At 49.4% G+C, this 16,451-nt stretch overlaps 1 pseudogene; it reads left to right on the forward strand.

Annotated features, from left to right (window-relative positions):
• The first annotated feature begins 5,450 nt into the window (after nt 1-5,450).
• Nucleotides 5,451-5,570, forward strand: LOC143931522 (5S ribosomal RNA; annotated as a pseudogene).
• The last annotated feature ends 10,881 nt before the right edge of the window (nt 5,571-16,451 follow it).

The following is a 16,451-nucleotide window of genomic DNA, read 5'->3' on the forward strand; positions in this document are numbered from 1 at the left end:
TTAGCTGTCTAGCTCTCCAGCTATCCAATGCAACAGGTACTTGCTCTAGCAGTATGGTCCCCATGGGAATCAAGCCCGTGGGTCCAAGAAATAGGGCTGCTCTCAGAAGCCCTTTCGGGGTTTGCCTGGTAAAGGCCTGGTCAGACAGGCCCGGAGGGAATCTAGGATGTCCAATAATTGGGGTCATAGGAGAAGGGAAGTTAGTCAGGTGGGAAAGGTGAAAAAAACTATCCATCTCGGCGAGCGAGGGGCCAATTAACGGGTGAGTAGTCACACAGGGCTCCAATGGCCTCCCCGCCCAAGGCAGACAAGCCAGTGGAACCCACGCCATCTCCTGCTCTAGCTTGACCCATAGCTTCAGTTCCCCATGCCGGTGTCTTATCACATATGGTCCCCCATCGGATAGTGTCCGCTATGTACTGCGCATGCTCAGTACACAGCAACACAGATTCCTAAAATTGCCGAGCATGAACGGCGCCTGCGCACTGAGTCCAGGTTCTATCCCCACTATCCAAGTGGACATAGAGTAAGAATATTAAAGAGCCGAGTGCAGCGAGGCCAAGCCCGAAGCGTGGCGAGCGAAGCTCGCCTGCGAGGGGCCCTCTAATATTCACAACCCTATGTCCGCTTGGATGGTGGGGCTACCACCTCCACTCACCGCGCAGGCGCCGTTCAGCTTCAGAGATTTTCCGAAGCTTCGTCTGCTCCGTACTGCGCATGCGCAGTACGGCGCGGACACTATATCATGGCCGGACAGTATATGGCAGAACACCGGCACCAGTCAACCACCGGTGTCATGTGCGTCGCTGTGTAATATAGAGCAGGGTCCGGGAAGCCAATACCTCCCCGCAATTTAGGTCACAATAGCATTGCCCTACCAATACGCATATGTTTTCTGCGCCAGAGGAACTTGATAAAGATTGAGCGAACCGCATGAAAGAAAGTCTGGGGTATTTTGATAGGTAAGGCTTGTAGTAGATACAGAAGTCGTGGCATCGCGTTCATCTTCAACACATTACAGCGTCCGAACCATGACAGAGCTAGTGGGTCCCATCTTTTAAGGTCCGCTGTAAGCCCATAGGCTTCTTTTTATGTTGTTGGCTTTGACCTGTTTTTTTTGCTTGTTTCTCAAGGCGACCATCTTGGCGTTTGTCAAGAGGGTTGGGCGTGTCTTGGAGAGAACGCTTACGGCCACATCAACCTGAAAGCACCCGATCTCGTCTGATTTCAGAGGCTAAGCAGCGTCAGGCCTGGTTAGTACCTGGATGAGAGACTGCCTGGGAAGACCAGGTGCCATAGAAGGATCTGGTCTGGTTAGTGTCTTGATTGGGAGATCGCCTGGGAATACTGGATGCCGTAGGCTTCTTTATATGTTGTTGGCTTTGACCTGTTTTTTTTAGCTTGTTTCCCAAGGTGACCATCTTGGCCTTTGTCAAGAGGCTTCAGAGTGCCCAAAGAGCGTGCCTACGGCCAAATCACCCTGAAAGAGCCCAATCTCATCTGATCTCGGAGGCTAAGCAGCGATGGGCCTAGTTAGTACCTGGATGGGAGACAGCTTGGGAATACCAGGGGTTGAGAGTGCCTAAAGAGATCGCTTACAGCCTCATCACCCTGAAAGCACCCTATCTCTTCTGATCTCAGAGGCTAAGAAGGGTTGGGCCTAGTTAGTACTTGAATGGGAGATGGCCTTGGAATACCAGGTGCCGTATTCTTCTTTTTATGTTGTTGGCGTTGACCTGTTTTTTTTTGCTTGTTTCCCAGGGTGACTATCTTGGCATTTTTCAAGAGGGATGAGAGTGCCCAAAGAGATTGCCTATGGGCACATCACCCTGAAAGCGCCCAATCTCTGCTGATCTCAGAGGCTAGAAAGGGTCGCGCCTTGTTAATACCTGGATGGGAGACTGCCTGGAAATACTAGGTGCGGTAGGCTTCTTTTTATGTTGTTGGCGTTGACTTGTTTTTTTTGTTTATTTCCCAAGGTGACCATCTTGGCGTTTGTCAAGAGGGTTGAGCGTGCCTGAAAAAATCTACTATGGCTGCATCACCCTGAAAGAGCCAAATCTCATTTGATCTCAGAGGCTAAGCAGGGTTGGGACCTGGTTAGTACCTGGATGGGAGACCGACTGGGATTTCTCGATGCCATAGGCTTTTTTTTTAAGTTGTTGGCATTGACTTATTTTTATTTTTTTTTGTTTTATTGTTTTATTAAGTATAAGTAGAACAACATAAATATAACAGTCAACCATACAGCATGACCCAGGGTCACAATTACATGGTAACAAAAAATAGGCAGCCAAATAACTCTGGGTTCTCAAGGGGAGTCCTGGAGTTTCATGCAGAAAAGAGAGAAACCCCACCTCCGACATGTAGTACAGTATAACTAATGCAGCTCCGTTCGGACAAATGTAATCATGGAGAACAACTGGGACCACAGCGAGCCAGCTTATCATGACCTATGTGAACCAGAGTAAAATATGAGCCGGTCGTGTCCAGAACCCTGGGGTTCTTCTGGGTCCCAAAGGCTAGTAAGGAGACAAGGCATAGTGAAAAGGGAGGACGGGGGAAGAAGAGAGTGCAAAGACGGAGAGAGAGGAGGGGGGGGGGGGGATGGCAGCGGGGAAAAAAAGAAAAATAAAGACAAAAAGGGAGGGGGGGGGGGGGGGAATGCCACCCAGGGCAGACTTGGCCTACGTAGGTAAACGTTAGATGTTCAGTCGTTTTCTGGGACAGGGGCGCTGCTCACCTCCCGAATGTAGTCTCAAGTACCAGTAAAATACCTCCAGGGCCTCCATGTAACACTAAATGCCTCTTCAGTGTTGTGAAGGGTGGCGGTCAATTCTTCCATCCGGAGAATATGATTGACTTTGGAATACCACAGCACCTTGGATGGGGGCTGAGGCTGCCTCCACAGTGTGGAAATGCAGGCCCGGGCGGCGTTCAGGAGTTGCATCGTGAGGGTTTTCTTGTATTTTCGAACAGGCTGTTCGGTCAAGTGTAGAAGGCACGCTGCTGGGTTGTGTGCGATATCTACATTTCTGAGAGTTTTTATCGTCCCGGTCACCTCCACCCAAAAGTTCCTCAAGGCCGGGTATGCCCAGAAAATGTGTCCCATGGTCCCCGTATCTGAATTGCACCTCCAACAAACATCCGGAATTGATCTATTAATTTTATTCAGAAGATATGGGACTCTATACCAGCGTGAGACTATCTTGTATCCCGATTCTTGATATTGGTTTGCGATGGAAGCTTTATGTACTAATGTCAGGATCTTCCCTATCTGTTGTGGGGTAAATGTGATGCCAAAGTCCCTCTCCCATTTGTGGATAAATGGTGGGGTCGACTCCTCCTCCTGACTACTTAATAGGTTGTAGAGGAGGGAAAGGGTGTGTCGCACAGGTTCCTTTTTGTGACAGATGGATTCATAGGGCGTCAGGTCTCTAGGAGTGTAGGGGGCCCTTTGTATGGCCAGAAGAAAGTGACAAAGTTGATAAGCATTAAACAAGTCAAGCGGAGGGTCAGAAAGCTCGGCGACAGTTTGCGTGGTCGGGAGCCCTCCCGAGGGCCACACATCTCCCAGACGCTGTTTCCCCACCACTGTCAACTGTCGCAGTTTCTTGTTGGTAAATCCCGGTGGGAAGTCTGGATTACCTATAACCGGAGTCATTGGTGACGGCAGGGGAGCAATGTGTGTGTGCAGCGGAACAACCTCTGCACAACAGCCAACGTAGCTCCCACTACGGGGTGATCTCTGAGGTCTTTTGGTAGGGTGGACAGGAGCCACGGGGAGGTCAATAGGGGAATGGATCCATCCTCAATCTCCATCTCCACCCACTGCTTGTGTGGGCCATTACAATGCCAATCAACGACTCTCGCTAGCAGAGTCGCTCTGTTGTATTGTCTCAGATCTGGGAGACCCAGACCCCCCTTGTCCTTTGGTCTGGCAAGCAATTGCAAACGGGCTCTGGGCGGTTTGCGCAACCAAATAAAGTCCCGGAGCAGCACCTGCAGTTGTCTGAAAAAAATTGGGGGTAACCGGATCGGTAATGTCTGGAACAAGTATAAGATCCGCGGGAGGGCCGTCATTTTGAATGCATTACAGCGCCCGAACCAGGTCAGTGTTAAAGCATGCCAGTTTCCCAAATCAGATTTCAGTCTATTCAGGAGAGGGACAAAATTAAGCTGGTACAATTGCGGCAAATCCGCTGCGATGTCAACGCCCAGGTAACGTATAGATTTTTCAGCTCAGTAGAATGGAAAAGCGGAGTGTAGCCTCTTGGCCTCACCATCCGGGACCCATATATTCAATACAGCCGACGGTGCAATTGATTTTATAGTTTGATAGGCTGCCGTATCGCCGGAGAGCCGTGAGTATATTGGGAAGCGAAATGTGTGGATTGGAGAGGAAAAAAATTAGATCGTCAGCGTACGCCGCAATTTTGTGGTGTGCCGAGGGTTTAGATATGCCAGTAATATTCGGGTCATTCCGAACGTGACACATAAGTGGTTCCAGTGTCAGAATAAAAATTAGGGGAGACAGAGGGCACCCCTGCCTCGTCCCAATAGTGATGGGGAAAGTGTCCGAGCACTCTGTAAGCACCCAATCTCGTCTGATCTTGGAGGCTAAGAAGAGTCAGGCCTGGTTAGTACCTGGATGGGAGACCACCTGGGAATACCAGTTATTGTAGGCTTCTTTTTATGTTGTTGGCGTTGATTCTTTTTTTTTTTTTTTTCGCTTGTTTCCCAAGGTGACCATCTTGGCATTTGTCAAGAGGGTTGAGAGTGCCCAAAGAGTTAGCTTACAGCAGCATCACCCTGAAAGAGCCCTATCTCTTCTCATCTCTGAGGATAAAAAAGGGTTGGGCCTAGTTAGTCCCTGGATGGGAGATGGCTATGGAATACCAGGTGCCGTAGTCTTCTTTTTATGTTGTTGACATTGACCTGTTTTTTTTTCGCTTGTTTCCCAAGGTGACTATCTTGGCATTTGTCAAGAGGGTTGAGAGTGCCCAAAGAGATTGCCTATGGGTACATAAGCCTGAAAGCGCCCGATCTCCTCTGATCTCAGAGGCTAAACAGGGTCGGGCCTTGCTAGTACCTGGATTGGAGACCACCTGGGAATACTAGGTGCTGAAGGCTTCTTTTTATGTTGTTGGCGTTGACTTGTTTTTTTTTTTTTGTTTGTTTACCAAGGTGACCATCTTGGTGTTTGTCAAGAGGGTTGAGAGTGCCTGAAGAGCTCGCCTATGGCCACATAACCCTGAAAGCACCAGATCTTGTCTGATCTCAGAGACTAAAAAGGGTCGGGCCTTGTTAATACCTGGATGGGAGACCACCTGGGAATACTAGGTGCTGTAGACTTCTTCTCATGTTGTTGGCGTTGACTTGGTATTTTTGTTTGTTTCCCAAGGTGACCGTATTGGCGTTAGTCAAGGTTGAGAGTGCCTGAAGAAATCTCCTACGGCCACACCACCCTGAAAGAGCCCAATCTCATCTGATCTCAGAGGCTAAGCAGGGTTGGGACCAGTTTAGTACCTGGATGGGAGACCGCCTGGGATTTCCAGATGCCGTAGGCTTCTTTTTATGTTGTTGCCGTTGACCTATTTTTTTCCGCTTGTTTCCAAGGTGACCATCTTGGTGTTTGTCAAGAGAGTTGAGAGTGCCTGAAGATATTGGCTACGGCCACATCACCCTGAATCTGTTCCATCTCATCTGATCTTGGAGGCTAAGCAGGGTCGGGCCTGGTTAATGCCTGGATGGGAGACCGCCTGGGAATACCAGGTGTCGTACGCTTCTTTTTTTTGGTCAAATATAATTTTTTCTCCAAATAGGGGAAGACGGTCCCCCGAGTACATAATGCAACAAAGAAATACAGAGCAAAAAGCAGCTGAACAATACTTGATACAGGTATATTCGCAACTGTGAGTCTGCCTTCTGTACCAAGATCCAGGGTCACACAAACCCCAGGTCCCTCCGGCATAATCCATCCAGAGGGGGGTGTGGGGCCGTCATTCCCAATTTTCCACTCTTTCCAAAAGAGAGAGGGGATGGAGGGGGTGAGAGTTAGGGGAGGAAGGCAGAAAAGAGAAGGGTTGAAAGATCAGAAAAGGAGAAGAGGGGACGAGACACGATGGCAGCCACTGTCCAAGGGGCCAGTCAAGGAAAGCTCAGAGCACTAAGGCGATAGCAGGCGACATCCTTCCAGCGAGAATATAAAGGTATTCCAGATGTCCCAGGTTTGTTTAAAAAATTCTTGTTTACCTTGTGATGTGAGGATCAAGTCCTCCATTTTTTTTAATGTCCTCTATTTTCCTAAGCCAGTGAGTAATGAAAGGGGGGGAACATTTTTTCCAATAGAGAGGGATGCAGGATTTCGCCGCATTTATCACATGCTGTAAAATAGATTTTTTTGTACTTCTTAATGGGAATCTGTGAATGGTGCAAGAGAAAGAATGCAGCCTCTTCCTGGATGGAGAAGTCTGTGAATTTTTGTGTTATGCATCGGATCTCTGTCCAGAAGTCCACCAAGCTGGGGCAGGACCAAAAAATGTGCAGCAACGTGCCCTCTTCTTCTCCACACCTCCAGCATATGTTCGAGGAAGAGGGGAAACAATTCTGCAGCTTTGATGGTGTCAAATACCACCTGGTGAGAAGTTTAAAATTCGTCTCCTGTATCTTCGTGCACAGCGACATTTTGAGAGCCAAAGTGATAATGCGTTGTCTCTGTGCTGGGGAAAATGAGCAATTAAGGTCCTTTTCCCAGTTGGACAGACAGGTTAAGTGTGGGTAATCTGTTTGAGAGAGAATGTGGGCCAAAGGGCCTTCGCTCCTGCATAGAGTCTCAAACTCCGTCTGAGGGCGGGCGAACGTTTGAGGATTGGGGATGGAATGGAGAAAATGATGTTGTTGCGCCGTTCTCCAAAAAGGCAGTTGTAAAAGCCTTGTCGGATCTGTTATTGTTGAGAAAGAAGGCCATTTTCCATCAATGACGAATTTAGACGCATTGTCTAGGTTGGAATTTCTAAGTGGGTCCCCAGTTCAAAGGTTGGATGGCCACGTATAGGGAATAGGGGGGAAGTCAAAGACGTGAGTGTGTTTTGGGTAGCGATCAGGTGACTGACTTTCAACTGAGCCCCTATAGTGGGATGTGACACAAATTATGTGGGTAAATACTTATAGCACCACATGGCGCTTCTTTTTTTTTTTTTAACAGCACAAGTTTATTGAACAACTTAGTTATAACAAGATATTACAGTAGGTACAAACATTAGCCTCTTCATAGGTGACGGACAGTAATACATCTTACATTAAGGAAAATTCCTGACAATGATAGTATAGACTCCAATATAGCTCACTCCACACACGTATGCAGATTTTCCACCCACCTATCCCATATTTTGTGGTATTTGGCTGGACACCCACGATTTCTATACACCAGTTTAATCAAGGGTAGCTTACTATTAATGCCCATTACCCATTCCCGCATAGTAGGCATGGTTGGACGCATCTAGTATTTAGCCTCAAGCTTTCGTGCGGTAAACAGCGTAGAGTGCAAAAATGTAGCCAAGTATTGATCAACAGAGGTATCAGGAAATATACTAAGTAGGCAACTCTTAGGGTCAAGTTGAAGGGGTGAACCCATGTGGTCATGTAGAAACCTGACAATCTGCCCCCAATACTCCTGGACCAATGGGCATTGCCAGAGAAGATGGTAGAAAGTACCAGTCGTACAAGAGCAACGGGGACACTTCGGGTTATAGTCAGGATGATACTTAGCTATCCGGATAGGGGTGAGATAGGACCTGTGTATCACATAGTACTGCGTTAGTCGGTCAGGTAGGCTAAGCGAAGCCTGTTGAACTTTCTCAAGGGCATCCTCCCATTCCTCCCCATCAAAGGGACCTATGTCCTCTTCCCATCTCAACCTGGCCCGTTCAGTGGTTTGCGCCACCAAGCGGGCCCGGAGTAGGCCGTATAGAGTCGAGATCAATTTAGCCGGTTCGTCTCCCATAATTACATCTGTCAAAGCCAGCGACTGTACATTCGGGAAGTCCTGAGCAAATTGCGCACGAAGCGCGTGTCGCAATTGCAAGTAGCGAAAGTGCATATGAGGGGGTATGTTAAATTCCACTTGTAGGGAGGGAAAATCCCTTACGCCCATAGGAGTCACCACCTGATACAGAAAAAGTATCCCTCTAGAAGCCCACAAGTCTACATCTGGTAAGCCAGACAACTCACGCAGCAGGGGGTTGCGCCATAGCGGTGTATGTGAGTGGTAATAGTCAGCTCCCAGTAATCTAAGGGCTAGTTTCCAAATACTCCGGTGGTGTGGCAGGATCCGGGACCGGGCATCCCTAACCCCACCACCCCGAAAAATCATCTGAAGGGGAGTATCAACAAGAGATTCAGCCCTCCCGCCCACCAAGGCCTGATATCTGTGACTATCCGCTCTATGGAGGTGATAAAAATGGGAAATCTGGGCTGCTATGTAGTATGTGTGGAAATCAGGGAGAGCCAGTCCCCATAGAGGTCGGGTTTTTAAGTGTGTTCCATGCCAATTTATGTCTAGATGGGCCCCAGATAAAAGTGTTTAAGACACCGTCTAATGTTTTAAAGAACGCCACGGGGACCATGACAGGGGAATGCCAAAGTACATAAAGGAGTTTCGGCAGGAGGATCATTTTAGTAATATTGATCCGTCCCATAACCCCAATGGGGAGACGGGACCATGCCTTAGTCTTCTCCCGCACATACAGAAGCAGTGGTTCAAGATTAAGATGAATATACTCCCCAGGTTCCCTCGTAACCTGCACTCCCAAATACTGAATGGAGGATACCCTGGAGAGTGGGAGAGAAGCTGCATCCCGGTCCGGGGAGAACAAGTCAATGGGTAGAACCTGCGACTTGGTCCAATTAATACGCAGACCGGAATGACCACCAAACTCCTCTATGACCCCCAGGGCAGCCTCCAACGACCGACCCGAGTCCTCTAAATACAGTAAAGTATCATCCGCATAAATACTTACTGATTCCACCAGAGAACCGCGTCGGAGGCCTACTACAGCCGGGTGTGCCCGAAGTGCAGCAGCCAACGGTTCTGCCGCCAAAGCATATAACATAGGAGACAACCCTGACGTGTGCCACGGCCCAGCTGAAAGGGGTCCGACACCCATCCGTTAACCGCTACTCTAGCCATTGGGCGATAGTATAGGAGAGTAATCCATTTAACAAAATTGGGGCCAAACCCAAATTTACCCAAGCATTCCCAAAGATAATTCCACTCAATGGAATCAAACGCCTTAGCGGCATCCAGTGACACCACCACCCTCGAGCCTACTCTGTCATGTTCAGCCTGGATATTCATTTATAACCGGCGGATATTAATGGCCGTGTTTTTCCCAGGCATAAATCCGGTTTGATCCGGGTGAACAAGTGATAGGATGACTCCACTGAGACGGGTGGCAAGTACTTTAGCCAAAATTTTAATATCTGCTTGGAGCAGCGAGATGGGTCGATAGGAATCCGGGGGAGTGGGGATCCTTTCCTGGCTTGGGTATCACTATAATAACTGCCTGCCTTAGAGTATCAGGTAGGGACCCGGAGTCAAATATGTGTGTATATAATCTCAACAATTCTGGCACTAGTGTCTCAGAGTAGTGGGCATAGAAATCCAGGGGAATACCATCCAGTCCAGGGGCCTTAGCCATTGCAAGGGATGCCACCGCTAGCCTAATCTCATCTGCCGATATCGGGGCCTCAAGAGACTCAACCTGAGCCTCAGACAGGTGGGGAAGAGAGATATCTCGGAGGTACGCCCCCGTCTCAGTCCTCGGCCTATGTACCTGCGACTCATAAAGGGCAGCATAGTAAGCACGAAACATGGTGGCCACTGTTGGTGGATCAGTCACCTCCTCACCCCCATTGTCAGTCAACGAAACCACCACCGGTGGCTTGGAGTCCCGATGCGCCAAGTAGGCCAGCAACTTTCCCGCCCTCTCTCCTTGTTCAAACACCCGTTGCTTAACAAAAAACAACTTTTGCTTAGCCTGTTCAATGTGGAGGTGATCTACTAGCCTTGTGTGGTGTCGTAATACCTGGGCCTTAGCAGGTGTGGGGTCAGTAGTGAAGTCAGTGGTCACCGAGTCCAGCTCCCGTAGGGCATTAGATAGCAAAGTCTTGGAGGTACGCTTCAACCGGTTAATCCGGTGTGTTAAAGGGGAACGTACGTGCAGTTTAAAAGCCTCCCAGGTACAGTCAACCGGAGCCGTCCCCTGATTAGTAGTAAAGAAAAACCCCCATTCATCCCCTAAGTCTTCACTGTCACTCAAGGCGGTTAACCAGAAGGGGTGAAGCCGCCATGGTTTCGGTCCAGTAGGTCGGGTCAAGGAAAAAGTTGCCCAGCAAGGAGCGTGGTCTGACAATGATCTAGCATAATAGCCCGTGTCTACTAGCCTGGGTAACAACTGGGCGGACACAGCAATATAATCTATACGTGACATGGTGGAGTGAGTTGCAGAGAAACAGGAGTAAACACGTTTAGCCTGATATTTAAATCGCCACAGATCTGTAAGAGAGAATTCCTGAAACGTGCGACCTAGGCCAGTATCTCCCGGTAAATGATCCCCTCGAGTAGAGCTCATTCTATCCACCCCCGGATTCAAAACCATATTAAAATCACCCAGCCAAGCAGGTATGTATTCCTACATGCCACCATTAGTGGAGCCCCTATTTTGATAATAACCTGCTATGTCCCCCCCCCCCTTATAACTCAGCTGTACTCAAGGAGGGCCTTGCATTCATGGCACACTACCCCTCGGTGCCGGCAGTGTGGATGGGGGACTTTAATATGACCCTGATTCCCGCTCTGGACCGAATGGGTACACCGGACTCCCCTGGTGACCCACCTGCCCATACCAGACTACATCGTATATTGACGGACTTTGCTCTTGTAGATACGTGGCGCCACAAGTATCCACATGCTAAAGCATACTCGTGCTTTTCAGCTAGCCATAACGCAATGTCCCGAATTGACTTTGTTCTCATCTCACAGACTCTGACACCCAGACTGGAAGATGTGGGCTTTGCTCCGAGAATTCTCTCGGATCACTCCCCCTACTGGATTACGATGCGGCTCCTGAAGGCCTCTCCCTCTCCTACTTGGCGGCTGAACCCATTTTGGCTAGCCGCTCTGCAGGAGCAAGAAGACATCCCTACGGAATTGCAACACTATTTTACAGTCAACGGGGATTCCGCTGCCTACGATATAGTGTGGGACACATTTAAGCTCTACGCCCGCTCCCTGCTCACCACGCGTATTAACAGACTTAAGCGGTCGTCAAAACTTGTTATCCAACAGGCTACAGATCATCTACAAAGACTGGAGGAGGAGTTTCGTGGAGACCCCTCGCCTGCCGCGGCTACTAACCTTAAGCTCCAGCTGCGACAGGTCTCCCAACTGCACACGGAGCAGGCCAAGCAGCGCATCTTTTTCTGTAGGCAGAGGATATTTGAACATGGTGAAAGATCGGGCAAACGACTTGCTTACCTCGCCCACTTAGATTCCCATCCCCCAGTCGTGGTCTCACTGATTGACGCCCAGGGGAATGGTATTACGGACCCACAACGGGTGGCGGAGGAATTTGCGAGATTTTATCGAGCGCTTTATGCCACTCGGGTCACTCATACTCCCCAGGACACCAGAGACTACCTAGCGAGAGTTACATTTCCCAAACTGACAGACGCCCAACGTGACCTTTTAGAGGCCCCTATTACTGAGGAGGATATTTCTGAGGCTATCTCCTCTCTGGCCACTTCTAAAGCACCAGGGCTGGACGGTCAACCGCTTGAATTTTATGCCACCTACTCTGAAATTTTGACTCCTAAACTACACGACTTATATAAATCCATATTTGACACGGGAATCCTACCCCCCTCCATGAGAGAAGCACAAATAGTAGTGATTCCCAAGCCAGGGAAGGACCCAAACTACCCGGAATCGTATAGACCCATCTCCCTACTACAGGTCGACATTAAAATACTGGCCAAGATTCTTGCCTCCCGCCTTAATCAGGTCCTCCTCTCACTGATCCACCCTGACCAGACTGGCTTTATGCCAGGGAAAAACACTGCCATGAATATCCGCCGCTTACTCATGAACATCCAGGGATCCCATGATGAAGTCGGCTCGCGGGTGGTGGTGGCCTTGGATGCTGCCAAGGCCTTCGACTCCGTGGAATGGAACTACTTGTGGGAATGCCTCTCGGGATTCGGACTTGGCCCCAACTTTATTCGATGGGTCCAACTCCTGTATCAATCCCCGAGGGCCAAGGTGCTTGTGAACGGCTGGCTCTCTGATCAGTTCCCGCTGGAGAGAGGGACTCGACAAGGTTGTCCCCTTTCTCCCATGCTGTATGCGTTGGCTGTGGAACCACTAGCTATTATGGTTCGCGCAGACACCAGAATTTGTGGCCTTAGGATAGGAGATCTGGAGGAAAAGATCGGGATGTATGCTGACAATACACTCCTATACTTAGCCGACTCGGGTCCCTCTCTCCTTGCAGCCCTTCACACCATAGACTGTATTGGTAGTCATTCAGGTCTGAGCATCAACTGGTCTAAATCCCAGATCCTTCCGCTTGATCATTTCCCCCCTGTGCCCACGTCCCTTCCTCTGAATCTCCCTAGGGTTTCCGTGATCAAGTATTTAGGAGTGCAGGTCACTAGATCGCTGACAGACTATATACGCCTGAACATTGAACCCCTTTTCACCCTGATCAAGAACAAGACTCAAACTTGGGCCAGACTACCTCTGGGTGTTATGGGACGCATCAATCTGGTCAAAATGATACTCCTGCCCAAGATATTGTATTTGGTGTGGCATGCACCCCTGTATATACCACAAAATTTTTTCAAGACGATTGAATCAATTCTTAATTCATTTATATGGGGCCACAGCAGACACAAATTGTCTTGGAGACTTCTGAAGAACCCAGTGACAATGGGAGGGGCTGCTCTTCCAGATTTCCAGGATTATTATCTTGCCTCCCAGTTGTCCCACTTCTATCACTTTGACAAGAGCGAGCTACCAAGATACCAGACATTACTTTGTAAACGCCCTGACGACCCAGCCCACACCCCACTTCAGTCAGTCCTTAGAGCCCCACTGTCCAGACGTCCCCCTCATCACAAGGTAGACATGCTGACGCACCACCGGAGGATATGGCGGGCGGCCCTTAACAAACTTGGGACCCCACAGGTTCATTCTTACACGCCTCTCTGGTTCAACACCCATTTGCCCGAATTGCTGTCCGTTCCGGACCCCGCAGCCTGGACACGCTATGGGATCCTGTATGTGCACCAAATTATGACTAACACTGGGATTAAATCCTTTTAGTCACTAAAGGAAGAATTCACACTCCCTAACCATCTTTTCTTCAGATATTTACAGCTCCGACATGCGCTACAGACTCAGTTTGCCAGCTCCAGCCCTTCTCTGACAGTCCCTCCCATAGTGGATATAGTCACAGGTGCTGAGCCAACCAAGTTGATCTCTGCCCTCTACTCCGCCATCCGTCTCCCAGTCACCGGGGCATTGGCTTATGCTGCCAAGGCCAGATGGGAGCTGGATGTGGGTGTGATTGAGGATGAGGAGTGGGACGAAGTCTTGGGGGACGTGAAGAGAGTCTCCCCCAGGCTCTCGGACCGCCTCACACAGCTATACATTCTACATAGGACATACCTGACCCCCCAGAAGATAGCACGGTTTAAACCCACGTATAATCCAGGATGCCGTTTATGCGACCACACTCCAGGCTCCTTCTATCACCTTATATGGTCCTGTCCGGTTATCCAAACATACTGGATACAAGTGATTCGCTTTCTCCATGACCAGATGGGCTCTCCTGCTAGCCTTGACCCGAAGATGTGTCTGCTTGGTCTCTTACCAGAATTAGAAGCTGACAAGTCCCTTCGCACCTTCCTACATGAAACACTGTTCCTGGCGCGAAAAGTGATTGCTCGTGGCTGGATGCAGGCCCTCCCCCCCCATGGTCCAGTGCTGGAAAAAAGAGGTTAACGATACCCTCCCTTATAAGAAATTGGTTTATACACATAGAGGATGTCCATTTAAATATGAACGGATCTGGGGTAGGTGGTTGGGAGATGGGGAGACGTGTACTTGATATGCTGTTATATTGATCCCTTGCCCCTCTCCCCCCTCTGCTTATCCCCTTTGGTGTTTCCTCCACCTCAAGGACCTACTTTTATTCTGTCCCCCTCCCCCTTTTATTTCTCCTTTTGCCCGCTCCCCCTCCCCCGGTTGACACAAATTAGCTCTAATAATGTATCTACCCATGATGGGTATCGGACCCATATACAGTGCAGCTAACCCAATGCTCTCATGTATGCAACGCTGCCTTGGCCAGATTGGCCCACGTTATTTGATGTATCGTATGTATGCCTGCTATGTATGTTATCTTCTGTTTCCTTCTTTTTTTTTTTTTTTATAAAGTTTGTTTTTCGATTAAAAAAAAAAAATCACCCAGCCAAATTGCTGGGACATTAGGGTGTTGAGCCATAAAAGATAATCCCTCTGTAATTAGTCTATGATCGTAAGGCGGGGGTACATAATAGGCGAGAATAATGTACTGTTCTCCGTGCAATAAGTAGTGTATAAATATATATCTGCCCTGCAGGTCTGTCTGCAAAGAAACCAAGGAAAACTGTGCCGTTTTAGATATCAATGCAGACACCCCGCGAGAAAAGGACGTATGGGTGGCGTGGTAGGCCCATCCAATCCACGGGCGATGCAAAGCTATTTGCAATCTCCCAGTTACATGCGTCTCTACCAGGACTGTGATATCCGCTCTATAAGTTTTGAGACACCCAAACACTGCCGCCCTCTTAATTTTATCCCGAATCCCCCTGACATTCCACGTCAGCAACTTCAGGGTACCCATGGCGTGGTCTCAGCCAATATCACAAGGAGGAAAATAGTATCCAAACCACCCGTCAAAGCAGTATCCATTCCCATATTCATCAGAGTATACATGAAAAAGAGACATTTGTCTGTTCCATAACCAAATAAAGCTTGTGCCATAAACTAAGCATAAAACATAACATACTATAACATAATAACTACAACCCATCCCCACCCTCCCTGCTCTCAGCCACCCCAACTTGACTGGAGCTCCCTTCCCAAAACAAACCATAGAACACTAAGCAATGTCAATAACAATAAGCCACGGGGGTGGACTTTGCCAGATATGGACCCAGTGACAAGACCAAGTCTTCTCCCGTCATAACCCGGCTTGTAGGCCAGAGCCGGACCATGCGTCACATTGGTGCGATGCCCAGTTCAGCAGCGGGACATAACAGTCCAGTAAAGGGCATGTATCAGGAGAAAGTCAAAGTTCTGCAGTCCCATGCAGCAAGTCCAGATGACCCGCGTCCCCCCCACCCCCCCAGGGAAAGGGCCCAATAGAGCCCGCCAAGCGGGTCCCCCAAACTAAGAGGGAGGGGGAAGGGGTATTGTGTAACGAACCAGGGGGATGCCCCCAGAGCGTGGCCATAGGCAGCAGTACATGTTCAGTCAACAAGAGCAACGGCCATCCATCTTAGAGAGGGGGAACAGAAGCATCAATTCAGGGACTGAGGATAATGAACCACGCATAGGCAGTCCAACAGCGATCTGCTTGCACACGGGCAAATAGAAAGGGGGGAGCAGATAGAGTACTCACAAATCTTCCAACGATTTTAGTCTTGAGGTGGCCGATTTCGAGACGCGTCTCTCTGGTCCAACCAGGAAACCGCCATCTCAGGATCTTCAAAAAAGTAGGCCCTATCTTCCCCCACTACGCGGAGTCTGGCCGGGTACCACATGGCGTACTTGAGGTGATGTGCCCTGAAGCGCCTCTTGACTTCCACAAATCGGGAACGACGTTTTTGAACTTTTGCGGAGAAGTCGGGAAACACTGAGATATGTCCGTTCTGAAACGGGATGTTGCCTTTTTCACGAGTAAGGCGAAGGATGGCATCCCTATCCCGGTAATTTAGCAGCTTAGCAATGCACGTGCGAGGAGGTGCCCCCTCCGGCGGCGGGCAGGCAGGCATTCTGTGGGCCCTTTCAATAATAAATTAGGTAGAAAACGCCTCCCTACCGTAGGCCTTAATCAGGAGAGACTCCAAAAATGTCGCCGGCTCAGCCCCCTCGGAGCCCTCCGGCAGGCCGATAAAGCGGAGGTTAGATCTGCGGGCCCCATTCTCAAGGTCGTCCTGTTTCTGGGCCAGCTGCTGGAGATGCCTTTGCACATCCTCCTGGGCATGCTGCAGAGGGAACAGGACATCTTCGGCCTGACTGATCTGGGTTTCAGTTTCCTTCACTCTGTCACGCAGTTTAGCCATGTCCTGTCGGATAAGTGAGACATCCACCTTAACCTCCTCAAGCTTAGTTGTCAGTG

Source organism: Lithobates pipiens, unplaced genomic scaffold, assembly GCF_037356315.1.
Source record: "Lithobates pipiens isolate NorthernLeopardFrog02 unplaced genomic scaffold, aLitPip1_a1.2 Scaffold_25, whole genome shotgun sequence".
NCBI lineage: Eukaryota > Metazoa > Chordata > Amphibia > Anura > Ranidae > Lithobates > Lithobates pipiens.